A 27,255-nucleotide genomic window follows, 5' to 3' on the forward strand; every position below is an offset into this window, starting at 1 on the left:
ATGTTCTTGTAGTACAGATCTAAACACATTAGGGAGGTAGTCGATTTACACCTAAGATAATGTCCGAGCTTCTGCTCGGAATCGGTATAACGTCTATAAATAAAGATCGATCGTTCATGGTTACTTTATCATTTAGAAGGGGTCATATAACCACTTGACGTGACGCAAACAAAACCGTGTCATATAAACAACGACATCAGACTTTAGGTGACATGCACACGAGATTGACATGGCAAACATGATTTGGTAAGTGCTAGGATGAAATTTATCAAAATTTCACGAGTAGATTTTCGACAGTTCACCAGTTATCTCTGCTCTACAGGTTTTCTCCAAACTACTAGGTTCATGACTCAGGATAGGTTTAAGTTTAGGGTTCACGAATATTTCGATCCACATATGTATTACAAATACTTCAGTATACTAGTGGTTAATGAGAAACACACTAGTCACTACCAATGGTTCCTAGATTTCATTCCTTGTTCCGATCACAATTACTCTAACTCGAGTGGTTACCTGCTGTTTCTTCAGCCTTGGGCAGTTTCACCATCTTCATAACAGGCTTTTCTTTAACTAGTGCTTGTTCTAATTTCTATACCCCACTTCCATGTGCATCACCTATGGTGCTTCTCAAGTCGTGGTATAAGCATAGTCAATGCCCACGATTTACACATAATAGTTCTACTCGGTAAAATTTGTGCCTTTAAAAGTGTAGGTGACAACTAATCACGTTAGCTTTCTACACAAGAGCTGACATGAAATACTGATTCCATATTTTTGTTCTAGGGATTCATTCCTACAATCCATTCAATGACGTAGAAGGATCTAGGTTGACGTCACTATTACTTCCATGTTTGTTGCTCACAAAATCTACCTTGTCATGAGTCGTTGTTCCTATTGACTTTGTAAGTGACCAAGATGTTAGATACTAGTTGTTCGATTCATTATCTCAATCGTAGTTGCGGCAAGCAATTGTGCTGGTGTTGGACGATCACCGACTGGTCTCTTGTGAGACATATATTTTTTTCAATACAATTAGTTCAAGGGGGGAAATGAGTCGTGTGAAAATATCGACGTGTATATAAACGATAGTGCTAAAATTATGTCAAACATGTAGAATTGTCGTGGATTTTCCCAAGATTGACTCTACTATGAGTATTAGATGCAACAAACTTTTACAATACTACCAAGGGTGAAATTTACACTTGGAACGAGTGAAAAGAAACCACCAAGTATTGGGACAAGTTGTGCAAATTTACGAAGAAGATGTTACATGAGGACTCAACTTCCACTCGATGTTTTGATCCTACCTCAAGTTTTGAAGTTATGATTCTTTTGAATCGAGATGTTTTGGAACTAGGCAACATTTTTAACAGCTTTCTGGTTTCTTGATTTCATTGAGTATGCTATATTCTCCTTCAAAAATGTCACAAAAGACGAAGAGTACGTGTAGGTATCCTTCTTTTGAACTTGGATGGTTCAATTATAAGTCGGACGATTCACAATCAAAACAAAATGGCCTGATTAAATACCTAAACCGAATTTGAAATGATTTGCAAAGGTGCATATATTTTGCAAGGTATTCCTACAAGGTCTAACATAAGTATTCGTAGGATATTATAGTTGAGTAATTAGCATTCCGAGATAAACTTCAGACATAAATTATATTTGTAATAATTACAATTTCATTAACATTTGTGGTAAATGTTTGCCAAATATCTGTAAAGTGTTCACTCACTCTGTAAGAGTTGTTAAGTGATTTGAACTGCGATTTTCTTTAAATATTCTGGATTCCAAGCGTTTTGGTCCACTAACAACCAAATCCAAGCTTGATTGTGCATCGGTCTAACCATAATTAAACATAGGTGATCAGTCTACGTCTGGTTGTGGTTCGGCCCACGTACAACCAACCTAGTTAAGGCGTTTGACCTAAAACCTTGAGTTGTATTAGCATTCAAGGGTTCGAGTTTATATATGCATAACCCTATATTTGTGGGGTTAAGGAATATACTTAACCTAAGAGAGTAATCCCTAGGCTATAGTCGCGCTTTCCTAAGAAAATACATGTTCACTATAGCCAATAGCTCTTATACCAATCTGTCACACCCCCGACCGCCGGCGGAAACGCCGAGGTGCGCGACGTAAATCAGTAATCACAATTATTAAACATACATTGAACAATACATATATAATCTTCTATTATAACCGAAATAGAAATTACATTGATAATGGCTATTGCTAAATCGTGATTCACGCCCTAACAATCCGGCGTTTACAAGTGTATAATACAATTAATGGAGAGTCTCCTGAGTGAACACTTCCAACCTGCTAAATAACCTGAGAATACATGCATTAAAATACGTCAACAAAATTGTTGGTGAGTTCTACAGGTTTTGACACAAGGTATTTTTATAACCAAAAGTGTTTTATAAAATTTAGTTGGTTGACCAACTTTTATAAATATTTATTTTCCTGTCAAAAGTATAAAATGATTGATTTATAAAAATGTGTTTGGACTCGTTCATAAGTACCATTTGTTCAAATCCAAATGTACAAAAGTTGGAAAAATACATATAAGTAAGTCAAAACTTATATCAAAATTTATACGGTTCCCATGACGAAAATGTTTTTTATAAAAGGATTTTGAGTGCAATTGATATAAAATAAATTCATATCCCATCTTGTGAAAACATAAAATGGCCAAATTTACTATATACATATTGTACAAACGCTTGTATAGTTTATATGTAAAACTCATAAGTTTTCAAATTTATAAACTTTGTAAAATTCGTGTCGTGGCAATAATTAAATTTTATTTTACTTAATTTGGGAACTGACACTTAAACAGTGGGGCAAATCCCACCCACATACATATTGTGTTTTCGTACAAGAACAAAAGGGTTTATATAAATAACTTGTTTTATGCAAGTTAATAAATCTTGTCGAGTCGTGTCATGATATTATTTAAGTTTTATATGACTTAATTTTTGGTATTGACACTTATCGCTTTGAGTCACAAGCTATCCCACTAAATATAGTTTCTTTCAACTAGAATGAGTGAACATAAACCCCGTATAAATTCAATATCGATTCTATACGGTAACGAAACAAAACTGAGATTTTATAATGAAATCACAACCGAACTTGTGACACTGTACTTTATTATTGCACCGGAACCATAATAGGGCGTGCTAAATTCATTCACCCCGTTGTAACACCTGGTAATGTTCGATAATTCTAAGGTCAGCGCCAAAATTCATCTCGTCAGACGTAGTTGTAGCTAGCAACTCCAGGCGGGTGATCGTACCGTATAAGATCAATAATATGTCACTTACACCCGACGTTAGTCGTTCCCTCGATGATTAACAGTTATATATTTGAGAGTTTCTACTAAGTATTAAGATCTTAGCTTTCGTGAAACCCAAAATAGTTTATAATGGAAACTCAAAGGTATTGGATATGATATTCGGAATAGGTATGATAAACCTATATGGAATAGGTATGATGAACCTATATGGAATAAGTATGATAAACCTATATGGAACATATCGAATAGATATGATGAACCTATATGGAATAGGTATGATAAACCTATATGGAACATATGGAATAGGTATGATGAACCTATATGGAACATATGGAATAAGTATGATGAACCTATATGGAATAGGTATAATAAACCTATATGGAATAGGTATGATAAACCTATATGGAGTAGGTATCATAAACCTATATGGAATAGGTATGATAAACCTATATCTTCCATTCTAAATTCACTAGATATGTAAAATAATTCACCGTTTAGGAAAAAGATAACTGAAATTCTTATAATTTCAAGAATTTATCATACTAGATACGGTTTCGATGTCGTGTTAGCATAATCGCTAATTCTTGAATTTATCCAAGTTTGGATCGACTGTAAATCGACATTCCCCATATTTTATATAAATTATGCGAGAATATTTTTAATACATTTAATTTGGGATAAAGGTAAAGTCTTTAAATACAATACTCGAAAAGTATTTATTTCGTAAATAACGACTCTTAAGCCCTGAAGTAGATCATGTTATTTATTATAATAAAATCCATAACTTAGTAAATTGAGTTATATTTTTATAATTATATAAAAATATAGTAATACACTTTCCATTCGTTGTTACACAACCTTATATATTAAAAGTTAAATTTGATAATTTTAACTAATAATCATATAAAGAATTTAATCATTTCATCAATTATGACAATGTACTTTCGCTTTATATGCGAATAATAAATTTTGGTCATTTTTATACATTTCCGTGCTTCCATGAGATACTTTAACTTATACGTATACAATCATCATTCATGTCTTATAATATCAACATGTGTTATTATATCAATCTACTTATAATCTTAAAATTTTTCTCAATATTTATATTTATATTTCACGTAAAGTATAAATATATCATCTTTTAACAATCTATTTTAACTTAATAGATTTATTGGTGATTTATCAAATTTTTAGATTGCTATATCATAAACTTTTGACCAATAATAAAGTATGATGCTATTTTGTATATAAAACTTGAAAATCATCAAACTTTAATAGACACACATATATTCTCCCCCAAATATAAAAACTGTAAAAGAGGGGCCGTAGAAACTCACATTCGTTGCGTGATCTCGATCCCGATTCGGTTTTGGTGAAGCTTTTCCTGAATGCGTGCGAGGTCACCTTTCTTGGACTTTAAAACATTTACGGGTTCGTTTTGGAAATAATTTATCAAAAGAGAACAATTTTGGTCTTTTATAATTTATGGAGGGACTGGTTTTGGTCAAGTATTACAAATGCGGGGCTGTTTGGTCATTTTAACACAAATAGGGGCGGATTTGCTATATATTTCACAAAAGGGGCTGATTTGGATTAATTAATACCAATGGGGGCTATTCTTGTTAAGTAAACAAACATCACATAAAGGGTACAGATATTCATCTTCGTTCCTTCAACAGATCGGGATGGGGAAACAATGGAGGCCGAAATCAAAAGGGATCCGTCGATGGTTGATCAATTCACGAGAAAGAGCGAAGGGATCGCTCTTCGGTGACCCTATAAGGGTTTAATATGCGTTGTCGGCAGCGGCAAGGCCAGAGGAACAAAAGGGTTTATATAAATAACTTGTTTTATGCAAGTTAATAAATCTTGTCGAGTCGTGTCATGATATTACTTAAGTTTTATATGACTTAATTTTTGGTATTGACACTTATCGCTTTGAGTCACAAGCTATCCCACTAAGTATAGTTTCTTTCAACTAGAATGAGTGAACATAAACCCCGTATAAATTCAATATCGATTCTATACGATAACGAAACAAAACTGAGATTTTATAATGAAATCACAACCGAACTTGTGACACTGTACTTTATTATTGCACCGGAACCATAATAGGGCGTGCTAAATTCATTCACCCCGTTGTAACACCTGGTAATGTTCGATAATTCTAAGGTCAGCGCCAAAATTCATCTCGTCAGACGTAGTTGTAGCTAGCAACTCCAGGCGGGTGATCGTACCGTATAAGATCAATAATATGTCACTTACACCCGACGTTAGTCGTTCCCTCGATGATTAACAGTTATATATTTGAGAGTTTCTACTAAGTATTGAGATCTTAGCTTTCGTGAAACCCAGAATAGTTTATAATGGAAACTCAAAGGTATTGGATATGGTATTCGGAATAGGTATGATAAACCTATATGGAATAGGTATGATGAACCTATATGGAATAAGTATGATAAACCTATATGGAACATATGGAATAGATATGATGAACCTATATGGAATAGGTATGATAAACCTATATGGAACATATGGAATATGTATGATGAACCTATATGGAACATATGGAATAAGTATGATGAACCTATATGGAATAGGTATAATAAACCTATATGGAATATGTATAATAAACCTATATGGAATAGGTATGATAAACCTATATGGAGTAGGTATCATAAACCTATATGGAATAGGTATGATAAACCTATATCTTCCATTCTAAATTCACTAGATATGTAAAATAATTCACCGTTTAGGAAAAAGATAACTGAAATTCTTATAATTTCAAGAATTTATCATACTAGATACGGTTTCGATGTCGTGTTAGCATAATCGCTAATTCTTGAATTTATCCAAGTTTGGATTGACTGTAAATCGACATTCCCCATATTTTATATAAATTATGCGAGAATATTTTTAATACATTTAATTTGGGATAAAGGTAAAGTCTTTAAATACAATACTCGAAAAGTATTTATTTCGTAAATAACGACTCTTAAGCCCTGAAGTAGATCATGTTATTTATTATAATAAAATCCATAACTTAGTAAATTGAGTTATATTTTTATAATTATATAAAAATATAGTAATACACTTTCCATTCGTTGTTACACAACCTTATATATTAAAAGTTAAATTTGATAATTTTAACTAATAATCATATAAAGAATTTAATCATTTCATCAATTATGACAATGTACTTTCGCTTTATATGCGAATAATAAATTTTGGTCATTTTGATACCTTTCCGTGCTTCCATGAGATACTTTAACTTATACGTATACAATCATCATTCATGTCTTATAATATCAACATGTGTTATTATATCAATCTACTTATAATCTTAAAATTTTTCTCAATATTTATATTTATATTTCACGTAAAGTATAAATATATCATCTTTTAACAATCTATTTTAACTTAATAGATTTATTGGTGATTTATCACATATTTAGATTGCTATATCATAAACTTTTGACCAATAATAAAGTATGATGCTATTTTGTATATAAAACTTGAAAATCATCAAACTTTAATAGACACGCATATATTCTCCCCCAAATATAAAAACTGTAAAAGAGGGGTCGTAGAAACTCACATTCGTTGCGTGATCTCGATCCCGATTCGGTTTTGGTGAAGCTTTTCCTGAATGCGTGCGAGGTCACCTTTCTTGGACTTTAAAACATTTACGGGTTCGTTTTGGAAATAATTTATCAAAAGAGAACAATTTTGGTCTTTTATAATTTATGGAGGGACTGGTTTTGGTCAAGTATTACAAATGCGGGGCTGTTTGGTCATTTTAACACAAATAGGGGCGGATTTGCTATATATTTCACAAAAGGGGCTGATTTGGATTAATTAATACCAATGGGGGCTATTCTTGTTAAGTAAACAAACATCACATAAAGGGTACAGATATTCATCTTCGTTCCTTCAACAGATCGGGATGGGGAAACAATGGAGGCCGAAATCAAAAGGGATCCGGCGATGGTTGATCAATTCACGAGAAAGAGCGGAGGGATCGCTCTTCGGTGACCCTATAAGGGTTTAATATGCGTTGTCGGCAGCGGCAAGGCCAGAGGAACGAAACAACAGCATCGGTCGATGTTTAGAGAGGTGTTGGGTAGTTCCGACTGACTGAAAAGAAGCATGACGAGGGTTTTCCGGTGGCGATTGGGATATCACGAGAGGGGCGCCGGCAGAAGGCTATCGCCGGCGTATTTATTCTTCTTCTGATCCGACCGGTCAGCAACACACGAAGAAGGAAGAAGGACTTCGGTCCTCTGCCTTTGTATGTTCGAGAAGAGGGACGCACGAGTGGAGGCGGCAGCTGGAGGCGATGACTGCCCTTTTCTTGGACGGGAAGAAGAAGAACACGGGTTGTTACCCTTTTCTTGGTAGTCACCGGTAATTCACCCACCACTGGCGGTTCTTGGCAGCTATCGACACAGGTACGGGTTCGTCTCTATCTGTTCCCTTCGTTTTGATTGTAGATCAATGGAGTTTAATCCATAAACTTAGGTGGTTGTTTGGGTGTGATTGTTTGATAGAAATCATTGGATGAACTTTGGGGTTTGGTTTTGGTGTTTAACAGGGAATGGAAGCAAGGATTCACTCTGTTGTGAATTTGATGTTTGATAGGAAAAGGAACAAAGAAGAACAAAGGGGGTTTGATTTCTGATGGCCGGAAAACTCCAATTTCGGTGGTGTCTTCTTGCATCGTGAGAGAGACATGGAGAGAATGGAGTGAATTGTTGTAGAAGGAAGAGTGCAAGGGAGGGTATGACAACTTGTTCCAGTTATTTGATCTAATGCAGATTTTTAATAGACTTTTGTGTACGAAAAGATTTACGAGTGATTTTGAGGGTACAATGTATTATATTATGGGTTTGTATTCATACATGTGAATGTTTTTGTGTGTGAGTGATAGCCATCGAAATAGGGGGCAATGCTAAACAAAAATCCAATCAATTTTTGTACCGTGTAGATTTGGGTACTTTACTAGGTATTATTGTCTTAAATACCTACATTTATACACACAAGTATTATATATATTTTGTAGCTTGAATTCAATTATGAATACACATAACATGTAAGTGTTATTCATTTATTTATTTATTTATTATTTTTACTTCCTGTCATTTATTTTATAATGAATGGATATACATCTTCCAAAAATATGTTACACATAATCATTGTTCGTGACGTTTTCAAAAAGATATAAAAGAACACAAATTTCTACATATGGAATTTTGTGAGATATCGTTAAAGTTTCATTTCAATTGAGCTCTGAGTCATCGTTTCCAATTGTTTGGATTCGTTCTATGTTAAAAACATTATCAAACTAGAAATCAATTATTAGGTCCAAACCTAAGCATAAATGGGCTATCGCAAATATTAAGAATAATGACTTCATTTGTTCTTTAGAATGTTGGTAAACGTATAATAGTTTCCATTACAATTACATCTATGGTGGTTGACCGAAAACTTCTTGGTCTGATTTTTACCAATTGTTACAAAGAGGCGCAATCGAACCTTGCTGGACATGGTTCGTTCTATGATGTGTCAAGCTTCGTTACCAATCTCGATCTGGGGGTATGCCTTAGAGACTGCTGCCCATATCTTTAATCTTGTCCCAACTAAAAAGGTTTCCAAAACACTTCACGAGATGTGGACAGGGAAGGTTCCCTCGTTAGACCATATCAAGATTTGGGGTTGCGAGACTTGTGTGAGAAAAGAAACTCACGACAATCTCAAGCCTCGAAGTGAGCGACGTATTTTCATCGGCTACCTACAGAAATCCTTTGAATATCTCTTCTATAGACCGAGTGACAATGTTGTCTTCATTGCGAGGAGAGGAGTCTTTCGCGAGATAGAACTCATATGCCAGGAGAACAGTGGGAGACAAATTGACCTTGAAGAGATTCAAGAGTTAAGTGATGAAGGAACCTCAAACACTAGCACTCAACCCGAGGAGGAAACTCCTGTTGAACCAATTGACGAGTCCTTAACTCTGAGGCGTTCCAGTAGAGTTAGGAATGCACCCGAGTTTAATGGTTTCCATATTACTACTGAGGGTGATACATTTATCAGTGATAGTACACTGGTAAACCTGGATGAAACTAACAACTACAAGTAAGCCATGGCAGGCCCCGAGTCTGCTAAATGGAAAGAGGCTATGACCAGTGAGATTCAGTCCAAATATGACAATCAAGTTTGGAACTTGGTTGACAATGTACCGGGTCGTAAGACAGTCGGGTGAAATGGATCTTCAAGAAGAAGACCGACATGGATGGGAAAGTACACACTTATAAGACACGACTAGTTATGAAGGGATTTACTCAAACTCTTGGAGTTGACTATGATGAGACCTTCTGACCGGTGGCTAAAATTAAATCTATAAGGGTTATGCTAGCTATTGCTGCATTTCATGATTATGAAATATGGCAAATGAATGTCAAAACCGCTTTCCTTAATGGGAAGTTGGTTGAGGATGTTTACATGAATCAGCCAGAGGGTTTTGTCAATGCAAAGTACCCGTAAGCTTGAGAAATCAATTTATGGATTAAAGCAGGCATCTCGTAGATGGAATCTTTGTTTCGATGAGAAAGTCAAAGAGTTTTGATTTTCGAGAAGCGAGGATGAGTCTTGTGTATATGTCAAAGCTAGTGGGAGTATAATTAGCTTTCTGGTATTGTATGTGGATGACATATTGCTCATAGGAAATGACATCCCAACCTTGCAGGAGGTTAAGTCCTAGCTTGGGAAGTGTTTCGCTATGAAGGACCTCGGAGAAGTTGCTTAAATTCTAGGGATAAGGATATTGAGAAACAAGAGTAAAAGATTAACAGGACTTAGTCAAAACCTACTTGGAAAAAGTGTTGAAACGTTTCAACATGGAGGACTCCAAGAAAGGAGAATTACCTATCCAGAGCAATACCAAACTGAGTAAGACTCGGAGTCCTAGTACAGAGGCTGAAATAGCAGAAATGAGTCGAATACCATATGCATCTGCAGTTGGATCGATCATGTATGCTATGACATGTACTCGCCTTGATGTAGCCTTTTCTTTGAGCATGGCTAGTAGATTTCAAGGGAATCGTGGTAAGGCTCACTCGACTGCGGTAAAGAACATTCTTAAGTACTTGCGAAGGACTAAGGACTGGTTCCTTACCTTCGGTGGGAGTCATGACTTGAGAGTGACAGGGTACATTGACGCCAGCTTTCAGAACGACATAGATAATTTCCGCTCTCAGTCGGGCTATATATTTACCCTGAATGGAGGAGCAATAACTTGGAAAAGTTCCAAAAAGGAGACTGTAGCTGATTCAACGTGCGAATCATAATACATAGCATCAAGTGAAGCATCGAAGGAGGCAATATGGCTAAAGAACTTCATCAGAGACCTTGGAGTTGTACCAGCTGTAAAGGAGCCTGTGGAGATTTTCTGTGACAACGAAGGTGCGGTAGCCTTAGCCAAGGAACCAAGCGATCATGGCAGAAGAGAACCCAACAAATCCCCTTACAAAGGGACTGAGTAGGGTTAAGCACTTGCAGCACACTATGAGAATCAGGCTGAAGGACGATATTAGTTTTAATGATCAGATAGACATTTAGAAACTTGTAATAGCTAAAATGTAATTGACATTTGATGATTGAATAAAAGGAGTTTTATTTATAAGTAAAGTCACTGTCTTGTGTCAATTATTTACTATTGTTTCATTTTTGCATTTTTTGACTTCCAAAATGTCACACCCCCAAACCAGAACGGCGGAAACGTTCGGGGGCGGAGGACGTCATGTATAGTATCACAACAATGCATAATAGTAAACAAGCAACAACATCATCCATTGCATTAATAGTATATTTTTAATACAAGTGTGTTCTGTAGTTTATAAGACACCAAAAATGAACAATCAAAATAAAGACGAGTCTTGAAAGCTCCGTCTTCTCAAAACCTGGTCATCGGTACCTGTCTACTGGCGACCTGAGAATACAAGTTATTTTGAAAGCATAGATCAGCATTAAAGCTGGTGAGTTCATAAGTATTTTAGTGTCATTGTTTGTATAAGTTTGAAGAAAGTGTTTGTAAATGTTTGATGTAAAAGTTTGTGAGTGTTTGATGTAAATGTTTGTAAACTTCCTAGAAAATCCTTTATTTTCTACTAAAGTAGTCTTCTACCAAGATCCAACTGTTCTTTATGTTTGTTCTTTTGTAAAAGTGAGTATTTTCCCAAAGTATGACTATCATTACCAAAATATAGTTTTCATTACCGTTTATGTGAGAAGATCACAATGTGAATGAAATGGGAAAAATAAAGATGTACTGTAGTTTTATCTAAGTAACTACCAATGTACTAACTACCTTAAACTTGTTTGATTAATTAAGGTAAAATGTGATAAGATTGTAACCATACTTGATCGACTAGTATAAGACGACGTTCGACAAGTCGAAATGATATGACATTCGTCACCCGTAGACCTGCAGGTCCCACTGTAGCTAGCAGCAAGGTGTAGGATGGTCAGTCCCGTATAGATCTATACACAAATTCACGCTCTCCATCCAGGAAACTCTGGGTACAAAACGTTACGCAACAGTATATTTCCGAGCCATGAAGTAGTATCTCAAATTATTGTTATAGTATTCTTGTATTTGTATAGTATGTTCTAGTATAGTGTATGTTCTCTCTGTCTAGTGTGTAGTATGTTCTATCTGTTTCTCTTTATAGTGAGTATTGTCTCTCGTTATAGTATGTTCTCTAGTGTATAGTGTGTAGTATGTAATGTTTCTCGTTATAGTATGTTTCAACTGACTCATTTATGAACTGACTCTTTGTATGTTTCATTGTTCTAGAAATAGTAAGTAGTGACTTCCTAAAACTATACCTATTATAGTTTACTAGCAATGTTGTTTGTATGAATGAACATGTTTGTACACCTTTGCTACACAAAGGTATTGAACTGAAAGAAGAACTTTTTATATCTATACACATACACATGATATATAACTAAGATTCAAACGACCTTCGGACAAACAACTGATACCCTAAGTCCACAACCAAACAAGGAACAGGAAATGAGGTGAGTCATCAGTCCTAAGTCCTTGCAATCCTACTTATATAACTATATCTATATAGACATGTTTTGACAAAATATAAGTCTAAAAGAGTTTGATAAAATGATTTAAGCAATTTGTTTGAAGACACAGTTTGAAGTATAAGAAATCTATCTGTTTGATAGTTATTAATCACATGTGATTGATATAATAACTATAAAGTTTCTACTTGTATTCTCCCCCATTAAAAGCATTTAAAATCATTTAAAAGATAATTTAAGGGGTATGAACTCACCTGCAGTGAGTGGCACGAATGTAAGATCGGTTTGTAGGATGCTAAGTGTCAAGTGAAGACTCGAGCACAAAGGAGCCTAATAAGCATATAATGACACACATATATGTATATAATTAGTGTTTATACAACTAATCATGTAAGGAAAACACCTTAGGACTTGGGTAACACTTAGATTGAAGTGTTACAAGTACAAAGGGTTGCTTAAACTGGGTTTACGGCCACACAATGGAGTTTACGGCCATTATGTTTACGGCCTAAGGGAGTTTACTGTTAGGTGTGTATGGCCATGGAGTTTACGGCCGTACACTCCTTGAAGAAGTTGACAAAAAGTGTGGCCCAAGGCTCTATCTTGCATCCTCTAAGTGCTCTTGATATTGTGAAGGAGTATAACATGAGTTTTAGGCCAATTAAGCACCAAACAAGGGGTTTACGGCCAAGGGAGATGCTCATGGCCGTAAAATCTTGAAGTTCATGCATTAGATGATGATTCAAGGCTAGGAATCAAGAGTTTAACAAGCCTAACTAGGAGATGGAAGATATACTCACGTTTTTGAAGCTTGGGAGGGGGCTTACGGTCCAAGAACTAGTAGGTGTTCTTGGTGAAAATGAAGAACACTTGAAGATCTAACCAAAAGAAGAATTTCATGGATGAAATCATGAATCTTTACTAGATATATAAGGATATAAACTTGAAACTCGAAAGATTACTTACAAGATTGAAGATCAAGATGAAAGTTCTTGATGATACTTGAGAGAAAAGATCGAGTTCTTGAGGTGGAAGTGTGAGAAATGAATAAAAGTGAGGGGATATCACACATAAAGGCATGAGTTTATGGCCACCTTGGGTTTACGGCCGTATACTCATGTTTATGACCGTAAACTCCTCTTGATGGAGCTTTTGGCCATTTTGGAAAAGTGGTGAACTTTGGGAACTCATTTCTAAACCCCTAACTTTGAAGGTGCTTGGCTTAGAACACTCAAACATACTCTAAACCATGCCAAATGATAGTAGAAACGAGTCTGACTTTGATTGAATTGAACGGTTGTATAAGATAGAAATTTCGGGTTTTCACATCATCCCCCCGTTAGAGAGAATTTCGTCCCGAAATTAGAGTTTAAACAATTAAGCTATTACAAATAACTAAACGAAAAGATGAGGATATTTGAGTTTCATTTGATCCTCCCGCTCCCAAGTGAATTCAGGTCCTCGCTTGGCAGTCCAGCGAACCTTCACTATCGGGATACGACTTTGCTTCGTTTGCTTGACCTCTCGGTCCAGGATCTCTACTGGTTCTTCCACGAAGTTGAGGCTCTCGTTGATCTCTATCTCGTCGAGTGGGATTACAAGAGTTTCATCGGACAGACACTTTTTTTAAGTTCGAGACGTGGAAAGTAGAATGTACGTTACTGAGTTCGCGAGGTAGTTTGAGTTTGTAAGCTACAGGGCCGATTCTAGCGAGAATCTCGAAAGGCCCTACATATCTTGGATTTAGCTTTCCACGCTTTCCGAAGCGTATCAAGGCCTTCCAGGGTGAGACCTGCAATAGAACACGGTCGCCCACCTGGAATTCCAACGTTTCCTTCTCTTGTCTGCGTAGCTTTTCTGTCGGTCTCTAGAGGCTTTCAATCGTTCACGAATCTGAACGATATTCTCTGTCGTTTCCCGTATGATTTCCGGACCTGTGAGAGTGCTGTCAGGAACTCGTCCTTTAGCTAACTGTGTGTCGCCCACCTCAGCCCATCACAGAGGGGATCTTTACTTACGGCCATAGAGGGCTTCAGATGGAGCAGCCTTTATGTTCGTGTGATAACTATTGTTGTAGGAGAACTCGACAAGGGGTAAATGAGTATCCCATGCCTTCCCAAAGTCTATTACGCAGGCTCACAACATATCTTGTGACACCAGTCAAATTTTGGTCAAAAATAAATTGATCAATAATCGTAATTGGGATGAACCAAGTGGTAGAGTTTGTAACAAGGTTTCCAAAAAACATAAAGAACACTGAAATCCGAGTTATAACGAAGAAGTTATGACCAACCGAAAATCCACGGTAAAACCGGCAAAACACTGTTCAGTGTAAAAAGCGGATTTTCGATAAAAGGATTTTTAGCCTTAACAACCTAAATGAAACTTGTAGAATATGTTAAACCGAGAACGTTCATAAAAAGAACGTGAAAATCCGACTTTGTATGAGGAAGTTATGATTTTTCGAAGTTTCGGTTTAGCAGTAGACAGCTAAAAATTCGAAATATAAATCGATCAATATTTAGCCAATGCAACTTAAACGAGAATCGTACGTCTCGTCAAAAGTAGTACAACGGTAAAAAGACAGACGAAAACGGACGTCGGATGAAGAAGTTATGAATTTTTAACAGATTCCCGTCCAGGTCTGTTTAAAATAATAATATTAAAAATAAAGTCAAAACCAGCCGACGAAGTCTAAACGAAAGTCGTAGAGTATGATTTTACCTACACGTGCATATAAAGAACGTCAAAAACGGAGCTCGTATGCGAAAGTTATGATTTTCGCAAGTTTTTGGCACAAAAATCAAGAAAATCAGGAAATTTTGCATGTCACCCTTCGGACACGTCATCATCTCGTGCGAACCTCCACGTGTCATCTTCTGGTTGGACCGCGGTACACGTGTTACCTCCTGAGTGGACCGCAGCCGAGGTCCAATGAGCTTCGGACAGCCTCGCATCGGACACCCCGGAGACACCCCGGAGACACCCCCTTCGCATACGTGACCTCTTTCTACTGGACCGAAGAATGGTCCAATCTGAGACTGCCACTACGATTCTGCTGTCCGAACCCTCGCACGTGGCTTCGCTGCTGACTGACGCGTGGCTGCTGACTCACCCTCGCCTCGCCACCTGTCCCCCTTCGGCCGAACCCTCGCACCCCTATATAAAGGGTGCGAGCCTTCTCGGATGGAAGGGGTTTTCACCCCATTTTTGGCCCTTTTTCACTCCTCTCACTTCCATAACTTCACAAACAATCCCGAAGGCCCCGGTATCGCGTCTAAAGCCCGAAGCAAGCCCCGGAGCCCCGGAATTCTCGAGAATTCATCCTCTCTCCTATCGAAACTCTGCCCAATTGGAGCCGGTTTTTCGTCAAACAAATTCTTTTCCGGGAAACGAAACGCTGCCCGAATCACCGCTTATCAAAGTGAGTTCATACACCTATAATTGACCTTTTTAATGGTTTTTAAATGCTTTTTAGAGGGGGAATACAAGTTTAACACAATATTAAATTGTGTTAATAACTGTATGTGATAATAATCACACAAAATGATTCCGTATGCTTTTAAGAATTACCAAATACTTCCAAAATAACGTGAAGCCCTGTTAAATCTTTAAAGTCATGTAAAAACTCCGTTAAATTCTTTGAAAAATGTTTTATAAACTATTTCAAATTATATATGCCAAAATCATGTGTATATATGTATAAATATATAAATAAGATTTGAAGGGCTTAGGACTAATGAATTATCTTATTTTCTTTTCCTTGTTTGGATGTGGAATTAAGGTTGTATTATTTGTCCGAAGGTCGTTTCCTTCTTAATTATATATATATATTATACATATATTAGTACAAAAGGTTACTCCTTTTGGTATCACCACCTTTGTATCAGGCTGAGCAAAGGTGTTCATCCATGAGAAACCATGCTAATCAGATAGAACATATAAATTATAATAGGTATAATTTATCATTCAAAACTAAAGATACAAGTATGATTTACAACTGTATACTTTCCAAGGAAATTACCAAAATTCATTCAACTATACCAAGATATGTATAATACCTTTAATATAAAAACAACATATTAAAGAAGTAAAGATACATCATACCTAGTTTGCATTAACAAAGGTACTATACAGAGTACCAGGGTTAGCAAAAACGTGGTAATGCCGGGTTTGCATTAGCAAAGGTACTATACAGAGTGCCCGAGTTAGCAAACACGAGGTAATAATACATCTTACCGGGTTTGCATTAACAAAGGTACGATACAGAGTACCAGGGTTAGCAATCACGGGGTAATAATACATCTTACCGGGTTTGCATTAACAAAGGTACGATACAGAGTACCAGGGTTAGCAATCACGGGGTAATAATAAATCATACCGGGTTTGCATTAACAAAGGTACGATATACAGAGTACCAGAGTTAGCAATCACGGGTAATAATACATTCTACCGGGTTGGCATTAGCAAAGGTACTATACAGAGTACCCGAGTTAGCAAACTCGAGGTAATAATACATCTTACCGGGTTTGCATTAACCAAGGGTACGATACAAAGTACCAGAGTTAGCATTCATCGGGTAATAAAAATAATACATCGGAAATCTCGTTGAAACAATAAATTTGTGAGACCCTTCACGGTGTGCTTATCTAAGTACGACCTTTTTAAGTCCTGAACTATTAGCCAGAATCTCTTGTAGGGAGAGCGTGAATTTGTGTATAGATCTATATGGGACTGACAATCCCGCACCTCTACTGTTCGCTACAGTTTGGCCGGCAGGCCTAGGGTGTCAAATATCATTCCAGTTCCGACGCCTGAAGAGCGTCGCTGCAGGCATTACCGTCATATTAGTATTGTTAATAGGACTCACATGGATAAAACAACGAGTGAATTACAAAGTAATATACTTCTCTTATAACAGTAAGAAAAGTTAATTACATCCCGACCAGATATACCTTCAGTAGCTTTTACTTACAGTAAGAGCTACGTATCATGAAATCAAGTATTGTACTTCTGGTTTTGAACATTTAAAACCACAAGGCAGTATTATGGATAATACAATACTCTCCAGGATTAATACTAAGGTTTTTACTGTAAAGCAAATATATAACTAAGAACACTTTTACAAATGAAACGGTTTATGGGATTAAACCACTTATACAAAGGAAACGGTTTATGGGTTTAAACCACTCATCAAATGAAACTTAGTCATTCAATCTCTGTAAACTAGTATAACATAAAAGACCTTTAGTGGTTAATTCTATAATTCCTTAGTTATTACATTTGAGTTGTACATAAGTAAGGTCCGATTGACAGTGAAATGTGTGACTTCCGCCTTACTTCCTGTTCCTTGTTTGGTTGTGGGCTTAGGGCAGATACACCCATTTAACTGTCAATTCGATATTGTGTGATGTATAATCAGTATAAACTAGGTAATTACAGAGGGAAACTATTGAGGTTATCAGTTAATCACCTCAGGAGATATAGGATTTCCTGGAGAAACAAGTGAACTTATTCAAAGAACTTAGGGTATACTTAACAGAACTAAAATACTTATGAACTCACCAGGTTAAATGCTGATCTACTCTTTTCGAGTAACTTGTATTCTCAGGAATCCAGTAGACAGGTACACTCCCGAAGCTTTTGAGAAGACTACCTAGTACCGTACCGCGACTCTTGTCTTCTGCTGTACCTACTTTAGTGTTTGAATATGAAATGTTTAAACACTTGTGTAAAACTTATACTTATTAATACAATGGTTGTTTTTACTTTGATTACTATATTTCATGTGTTGTGATACTTACCTTAAGTCCTCCGCTCCCGAACGTTTTCGCCGTTCTGGTTTGGGGGTGCGACAGATTGGTATCAGAGCAGTGTTTATAGTGAACTCAGTATATCAGTCATAAAAGATATACAACTATAAACCCATTGGGATAAAAACACTCTGACCAAGAGTTATACTTTAAAAATATATCAATATTTTATAAAAGTATAAGTACATGCAGAGTATATATACCGGAATGAGTATCACAAGAAGAACAAAACAAAAGTATTTGGATGTTGGACATTGCAGTTAAACCTAGACAGTGACGTAATCATATCTGGGATCAATATAGCCTGATCAACTATATTCATCCGAGATATGACCAACATGTGTTTAGCGGAATGATTGTAGTGTTGCAACTGGTCTAAAACTTACCTAAGCACCAGAAGAATTCTAGAACCAAAGACTAAAATACTATGGGAGTATTTCAGGATGCTATAACATGAAAACTGAAGACTTGTCAAGTTCTTATATCTAGAAGTCCAAGAATCAAACTCATAACTAAAATAACATGGAGGTATGTTACATACCTTTGGGAAAATGTTAAAAAGATCTTTTCTGATAGGTCTATAATTACTAAGTAGATACGTTAAGGTTATATATAGTCGAGATTTTATAGACTTAGAATATGTGATTTTCACTCTACTTCCTTTTCCTTGTTTGGATGTGGTTTTAGAGTAGGATTACTTATTCAAAGGTCTATTTGATCTGGATTATATATAATCGGTACACACCATGTGATTATAGAAGGACCAGAAAGAATCACCTTCGTAAAAATTCAAATTTTCTCATAGATTCTTTAGACATTCCCATTCTCGTATAACCTGTTAGATAAACATAGTTACTCCAGCAACCAATAGAAGAGTCAAGGAGAATCCAACAAAATTCCATTAGGAGAATCCCAAGAAAGAAACATAGGAGAAGTAAACAAACTATAGAAATCAATTAGTGCCCTTACCCTATTAAGGACACCAATGAGAGATTCGCATGAACTTCCGAGATTCAAAATCTTCATTACGAAGTAATGGGGATCAGTGTCAGAATCGGAAGTAAGACAGCCCGGTAATTCAATATACCTACAGAGGAGAAGGACACCCTATAGATACCAGGAGAGAACAAATCATTACCACCCAGAATAGAACAAAGGAAAACCACGCATGATTCATGTGAAGTGTTCGAGCACCTTTTCATCTAAGTTATAACTAGTAAATCAGTTCAACCTAGTGAGTTAGTGATTTCATTACTCACATTAGGTTTGGAGCTTATCCTCTTTTCCTGTCACGGCTAATAACAATAAATCAGATCACGAAATCTTAATTGATAGTGATTACTTCTCAAATTCATAAGTCTATTTTATGTAGACACCGTTATGAATTGTTTTCGAATATTTTCGAAAATTGGGAAACGATATCCACCAAACCAAGGTAACTTAGTTCGGATGATACTCGGTTCCTAACCATTCTAGAAACTTAACTATGTTCCTTACCAGGACTGCATCATAGGGATGCAGGTCGAATCATTGAGAACAATATAACAAAACAAAAGATTAATACATAGATACAAATGGTTAGAATACATCTGGAGACACGATAGTCACTCACGAACTCATTTTCTTATCATGTAACAAAATCATGCCTCAAAAGAAGTGTAACCAACCCACCAGCGAAACACCAATCCTTTAGATAAATGCGGCTACGTTTCAAGCTGCGGTCACAGCAGCTGTAGCAGCTGTCATGGCACGCCTTAATGCTAACAACACAAATGTTAGTAGTAATGCCATCGGTAACCCCGATCGTGGTGTTGGCCAAGTACAGCAACGAGCAAATACTTGTAAGAACACCTCAAACCTTAAGCGTAATAACCTTAAACGAAAGTTCGAGAACAATAAAGGGAGTTGTTCAACTCAAGAACCTAACAGAGGGCATCGGACTGGGGCAATCAATACCCCCATCAGCCCTGTTATTCTAGCACCTACCAAGCCGTACTTAGGAAACCTCCCACACTGCAGCAAGTGCAACTACCATCATCATGGAGTTTGCCGAGAGCTGCATTGCAATAGATACAACATGAAGGGGCATACCGCCCGCATCTGTAGAACTCCGGTTGAGTTCATCACTTCAACTACCGATGTTGGAACCATTCTTATATGTCACCTTTGTGGTGAAATAGGACATTACAAGAGGGATTGTCCAACAGAGAAGAACGACGGGGGAGCAGGAGGATTTTGATCCCAATATATAGGAAAGCATCAAAGAACCCTGCTATATTTTGGTACGCTTCCAAACCCCGATAATTATCTGTAATCATGATTACTCTTCCGTTCAAATTAAATCATAACACTTATATAAAAATTTGAAACCCTAACAGGTAAGCTATGATAACTTAGTGTATACATAAGGGTCATTTATAATTAAGGTTTGTAGACTTAGAGTGAGTAATCCCGCCTCATTTCCTGTTCCTTGTTTGGTTGTGGATTTAGGGCAGGGTTGCTCAGTCAAAGGTCTTACCAATGTTAATTATACACGACTTGTATACACCAAGCGATTATAGAGAGACCTAGTAAGGATCGTTCCATGAAAGTTCATAATTTCAAATTATCAGAACCCTCGTATTGGTAGTACCCACCAATTTCGAATCAAAAGGGGTTCGTAGCGATAATAACATAATAAAACTAGAAACACTGAGAACTTAGGTACATAGGATATCATCCTAGTAAGCATTCGTCCCTGAACGACTTATTATCTATTTCATCGAGAAAATTCCGACATCCTCATTCGACATGGTTTGGCCTGGCCCTTACCATGTGAAAATTCTTATGCTGTATAAGAGAACTTTTTCCTTAATCAGCCGTAAGATGAAATTCTTTCAATCCATAACACAAAACCCTTAGGTTGTCTCTCATTTCAAAACTTCAGAAGTACCCATGCGAAGAGTACCCCGCCATTCTAGCCTACTCAGTAGACAGGAAACTTCGAACGAAAAGCACCAAAGTAGTCATACAAGTCAGTAACTAACGAAGTACCTCAATAGATCTCATAGGAAAATCATTCTACCACAGGTCAAGTTCAAGAATAGAGACTAAGAACTCATTAAGTTAATCTATCGCAGCTAAGTATATGCATGAGGGTGGTATATAAGTTAGACTTAACAAGATTAAGGATGTGTGAATCCGCCCTATCTCCTATTCCTTGTTTGGTTGTGGACCTGGGGCAGAGTCACCCATCCGAATGTTTTGTGAAATCTAAATTATATACGACTTGTATACACGAGGTGATGATGGATGAGCCAAGTATGAGTCTGATCATGAACTTCGGAGCAAAAGCCAACATCATGTATTCTACCAGGTAGAATTCAACATGAGACCACGACAGTGGGTTGAGCTACTAAAGGACTACGAATTTGAAATTCGTTATCATCTCGACAAAGCCAATATAGTAGCTGACACCCTAAGTCGGAAAGAGTACCCAGGTCATAGTGCCACTCACGGACTATGATAACCCTTTCAAATCTCTCCATACAAAGTAAGGAGGCTCAACAGGAAGCCCTGAAACCTAAAAATGTGGCAAGTAGAGAAGATAACTAGAACGTATGAGTGCACGGTATGCCAATACCTGTTATCTCCCCAGAGATAATAAAATCATCTCCCAGTTCAGGCCGTCACTCAAAAATCTCTAGGAACCAGAGTAGTCGTGATTCTATGGGATCGACTATGGTAAAGAATGGGATATCCATTTACCAATTAGTCGAGTCCTTTAACACGCTAGCATTTAAGTTGCTCCATTCGAAACCTTCTGTGGTCACAAGTACAAATTCTATCTGCACGGGACTAAAGTAGGTAATACGCAACTAGCTAGAAATCCAATTTCCACACAGCACCCTCGCTGATCTGGAAATCATCCGAGAAACTACTAAAAACAAAATACGAATCGGGAAATGCCATAAAGCTTCCAGAGTTAACCAGAGAAACTACGGCTTCGATAAAAGAAAACCCTTGGAATTCCAGGATTGATGACCTTGTCATATGAAGGTCTCACTCAGGAAGGACAAGATGCGCTTGAGAAAGTGTGAAATACAAAACTCAAAGTACATAGGACCATTTAAGGTTCTTACCAGAATCGGTCTTGTACTTTTAAATTAAAACTACCACCAAAAACTTAATAGCATTCATCCCATCTTTCACATATCGAATCTAAGGAGGTGTCTATCCGATAAAACACTTGTTATTTCACTTAATGAAATCAAGTTAAATAAAAGTCTACACTCTGTAGAAGAAACAATAAAAACCATGGATAGGGAAATCTGAAGAACCACGCTAAGTCTTATCCCGTTAGTGAAGGTTCACTGGAGTACAAACCAGGGACCTGGATTCACTTGGGAAGGAAAGATTAGACCTAGTCCATGAGTATCACTTTAGACTTAATTTCGGGACGAAATTCCCTCTAACGGGGGGATAATGTGACACCAGTCAAATTTTGGTCAAAAATAAATTGATCAATAATCGTAATTGGGATGAACCAAGTGGTAGAGTTTGTAACAAGGTTTCCAAAAAACATAAAGAACACTGAAATCCGAGTTATAACGAAGAAGTTATGACCAATCGAAAATCCACGGTAAAACCGGCAAAACACTGTTCAGTGTAAAAAGTGAATTTTCGATAAAAAGATTTTTAGCCTTAACAATCTAAATGAAACTTGTAGAATATGTTAAACCGAGAATGTTCATAAAAAGAACATGAAAATCTGACTTCGTATGAGGAAGTTATGATTTTTCGAAGTTTCGGTTTAGCAGTAGACAGCTAAAAATTCGAAATATAAATCGATCAATATTTAGCCAATGCAACTTAAATGAGAATCGAAGGTCTCGTCAAAAGTAGCACAACGGTAAAAAGACAGACGAAAACGGATGTCGGATGAAGAAGTTATGAATTTTTAACGGATTCCCGTCCCGGTCTGTTTAAAATAATAATATTAAAAATAAAGTCAAAAACAACCAACGAAGTCTAAACGAAAGTCGTAGAGTATGATTTTACCTACGCGTGCATATAAAGAATGTCAAAAACGGAGCTCGTATGCGAAAGTTATGATTTTCGCAAGTTTTTGGCACAAAAATCAAGAAAATCGGGAAATTTCGCATGTCACCCTTCGGACACGTCATCATCACGTGCGAACCTCCACGTGTCATCTTCTGGTTGGACCGCGGTACATGTGTTACCTCCTGAATGGACCACAGCCGAGGTCCAATGAGCTTCGGACAGCCTCGCATCGGACACCCCGGAGACACCCCCCTTCGAATACGTGGCCTCTTTCTACTGGACCGAAGAATGGTCCAATCCGAGACTGCCACTACGAGTCTGCTATCCGAACCCTCGCACGTGGCTTCGCTGCTGACTGACGCGTGGCTGCTGACTCACCCTCGCCTCGCCACCTGTCCCCCTTCGCCCGAACCCTCGCACCCCTATATAAAGGGTGCGAGCCTTCTCGGATGGAAGGGTTTTTCACCCCATTCTAGCCCTTTTTCACTCCTCTCACTTCCATAACTTCACAAACAATCCCGAAGGCCCCGGTATCGCGTCTAAAGCCCGAAGCAAGCCCCGGAGCCCCGGAATTCTCGAGAATTCATCCTTTCTCCTGTCGAAACTCTGCCCAATTGGAGCCGGTTTTTCGTCAAACAAACTCTTTTCCGGGAAACGAAACGCTGCCCGAATCATCGCTTATCAAAGTGAGTTCATACCCCTACAATTGACCTTTTTAATGGTTTTTAAATGCTTTTTAGGAGGGGAATACAAGTTTAACACAATATTAAATTGTGTTAATAACTGTATGTGATAATAATAACACAAAATGATTCCGTATGCTTTTAAGAATTACCAAATACTTCCAAAATAACGTGAAGCCCTGTTAAATCTTTAAAGTCATGTAAAAACTCCGTTAAATTCTTTGAAAAATGTTTTATAAACTATTTCAAATTATATATGTCAAAATCATGTGTATATATATATATAAATATATAAATAAGATTTGAAGGGCTTAGGACTAATGAATTATCTTATTTTCTTTTCCTTGTTTGGATGTGGAATTAAGGTTGTATTATTTGTCCGAAGGTCGTTTCCTTCTTAATTATATATATATTATACATATATTAGTACAAAAGGTTACTCCTTTTGGTATCACCACCTTTGTATCAGGCTGAGCAAAGGTGTTCATCCATGAGAAACCATGCTAATCAGATAGAACATATAAATTATAATAGGTATAATTTATCATTCAAAACTAAAGATACAAGTATGATTTACAACTGTATACTTTCCAAGGAAATTACCAAAATTCATTCAACTATACCAAGATATGTATAATACCTTTAATATAAAAACAACATATTAAAGAAGTAAAGATACATCATACCTAGTTTGCATTAACAAAGGTACTATACAGAGTACCAGGGTTAGCAAAAACGTGGTAATGCCGGGTTTGCATTAGCAAAGGTACTATACAGAGTGCCCGAGTTAGCAAACACGAGGTAATAATACATCTTACCGGGTTTGCATTAACAAAGGTACGATACAGAGTACCAGGGTTAGCAATCACGGGGTAATAATACATCTTACCGGGTTTGCATTAACAAAGGTACGATACAGAGTACCAGGGTTAGAAATCACGGGGTAATAATAAATCATACCGGGTTTGCATTAACAAAGGTACGATATACAGAGTACCAGAGTTAGTAATCACGGGTAATAATACATTCTGCCGGGTTGGCATTAGTAAAGGTACTATACAGAGTACCCGAGTTAGCAAACTCGAGGTAATAATACATCTTACCGGGTTTGCATTAACCAAGGGTACGATACAAAGTACCAGAGTTAGCATTCATCGGGTAATAAAAATAATACATCAGAAATCTCGTTGAAACAATAAATTTGTGAGACCCTTCACGGTGTGCTTATCTAAGTACGACCTTTTTAAGTCCTGAACTATTAGCCAGAATCTCTTGTAGGGAGAGCGTGAATTGTGTATAGATCTATATGGGACTGACAATCCTGCACCTCTACTGTTCGCTACAGTTTAGCCGGCAGGCCTAGGGTGTCAAATATCATTCCAGTTCCGACGCCTGAAGAACGTCGCTGCAGGCATTACCGTCATATTAGTATGGTTAATAGGACTCACATGGATAAAACAACGAGTGAATTACAAAGTAATATACTTCTCTTATAACAGTAAGAAAAGTTAATTACATCCCGACCAGATATACCTTCAGTAGCTTTTACTTACAGTAAGAGCTACGTATCATGAAATCAAGTATTGTACTTCTGGTTTTGAACATTTAAAACCACAAGGCAGTATTATGGATAATACAATACTCACCAGGATTAATACTAAGGTTTTTACTGTAGAACAGATATAACTAAGAACACTTTTACAAATGAAACGGTTTATGGGATTAAACCACTTATACAAAGGAAACGGTTTATGGGTTTAAACCACTCATCAAATGAAAATTAGTCAATAAATCTCTGTAAACTAGTATAACATAAAAGACCTTTAGTGGTTAATTCTATAATTCCTTAGTTATTACATTTGAGTTGTACATAAGTAAGGTCCGATTGACAGTGAAATGTGTGACTTCCGCCTTACTTCCTGTTCCTTGTTTGGTTGTGGGCTTAGGGCAGATACACCCATTTAACTGTCAATTCGATATTGTGTTATGTATAATCAGTATAAACTAGGTAATTACAGAGGGAAACTATTGAGGTTATCAGTTAATCACCTCAGGAGATATAGGATTTCCTGGAGAAACCAGTGAACTTATTCAAAGAACGTAGGGTATACTTAACAGAACTAAAATACTTATGAACTCACCAGCTTAAATGCTGATCTACTCTTTTCAAATAACTTGTATTCTCAGGAATCCAGTAGACAGGTACCCTCCCGAAGCTTTTGAGAAGACTACCTAGTACCGTAACGCGACTCTTGTCTTCTGCTGTACCTACTTTAGTGTTTGAATATGAAATGTTTAAACACTTGTGTAAAACTTATACTTATTAATACAATGGTTGTTTGTACTTTGATTACTATATTGCATGTGTTGTGATACTTACCTTAAGTCCTCCACTCCCGAACGTTTCCGCCGTTCTGGTTTTGGGGTGCGACATATCTTCCAAAGTTTGAATATTCCTCTCACTTTGTCCGTCGGTTTGCGGATGGTAGGCTGTACTCATGTCTAGCCTAGTTCCTAGGGAACTTTGTAGCGAATGCCAGAACCTCGAAGTGAATCTACTATCTCTATCAGAGATAATGGATATGGGAACACCATGCAGTCGTACGATCTCCCTAATGTATGTTCTTGTTAGTTTCTCCATCTTGTCAGTCTGTTTGATAGGCAGGAAGTGTGCGGACTTTGTTAACCTGTCTACGATCACCCAAATGGTATCGAGACCACCTGTTGTCTTGGGCAACTTGGTTATGAAGTCCATCGTGATCCGCTCCCACTTCCATTCAGGTATCTCTGGTTGCTGAAGTAAACCTGATGGTTTCTGGTATTCGACCTTAACCTTGGCGCAAGTAAGGCATTTACTCACGAAGGTAGCAATCTGTGCTTTCATGTTAGGCCATCAGTATAACTTTTTAAGATCCAGATACATCTTATCTGAACCTGGGTGGACGGAATATCGAGTGTTGTGCGCTTCGGTCATGACCAAGTCTCTGAAACCACCGTGTTTCGGTGTCCAGATCTGATCCATGAGATAAAAGGCTCCGCCACCCTTGACTACCAAGTTCTTATCCATCCCCCTCAGGGATTCACCTGACATATTTTCAGGTTTCAAGGCTTCTAGCTGAGCCTCCTTAATTTGTGTGGACAAGTGTGAATGGATAGTCATAGTCAAAGATTTGACTCTACGACCAGAGTATTCTTTCCGGCTCAGGGCATCAGCTACTACGTTGGCCTTGCCTGGATGATAACGAATTTCGCATTCGTAATCACTGAGTAGCTCAACCCACCGTCGTTGTCTCATATTGAGCTCCTTCTG

At 37.2% G+C, this 27,255-nt stretch overlaps 1 long non-coding RNA gene across 1 annotated transcript; it reads left to right on the forward strand.

Moving 5' to 3' along the window:
• The first annotated feature begins 7,217 nt into the window (after positions 1 to 7,217).
• Positions 7,218 to 8,383, forward strand: LOC145166881 (uncharacterized). The gene is made up of 2 exons (XR_013740778.1): positions 7,218 to 7,761; positions 7,905 to 8,383. It is a non-coding gene; the product is annotated as an uncharacterized LOC145166881 (long non-coding RNA).
• Positions 8,384 to 27,255: the final 18,872 nt, after the last annotated feature.

The sequence above is a fragment of the Lactuca virosa genome, chromosome 3 (genome assembly GCF_052849685.1).
Source record: "Lactuca virosa cultivar CGN04683 chromosome 3, Lactuca_virosa_CGN04683_v6, whole genome shotgun sequence".
Classification (NCBI taxonomy): Eukaryota; Viridiplantae; Streptophyta; class Magnoliopsida; order Asterales; family Asteraceae; genus Lactuca; species Lactuca virosa.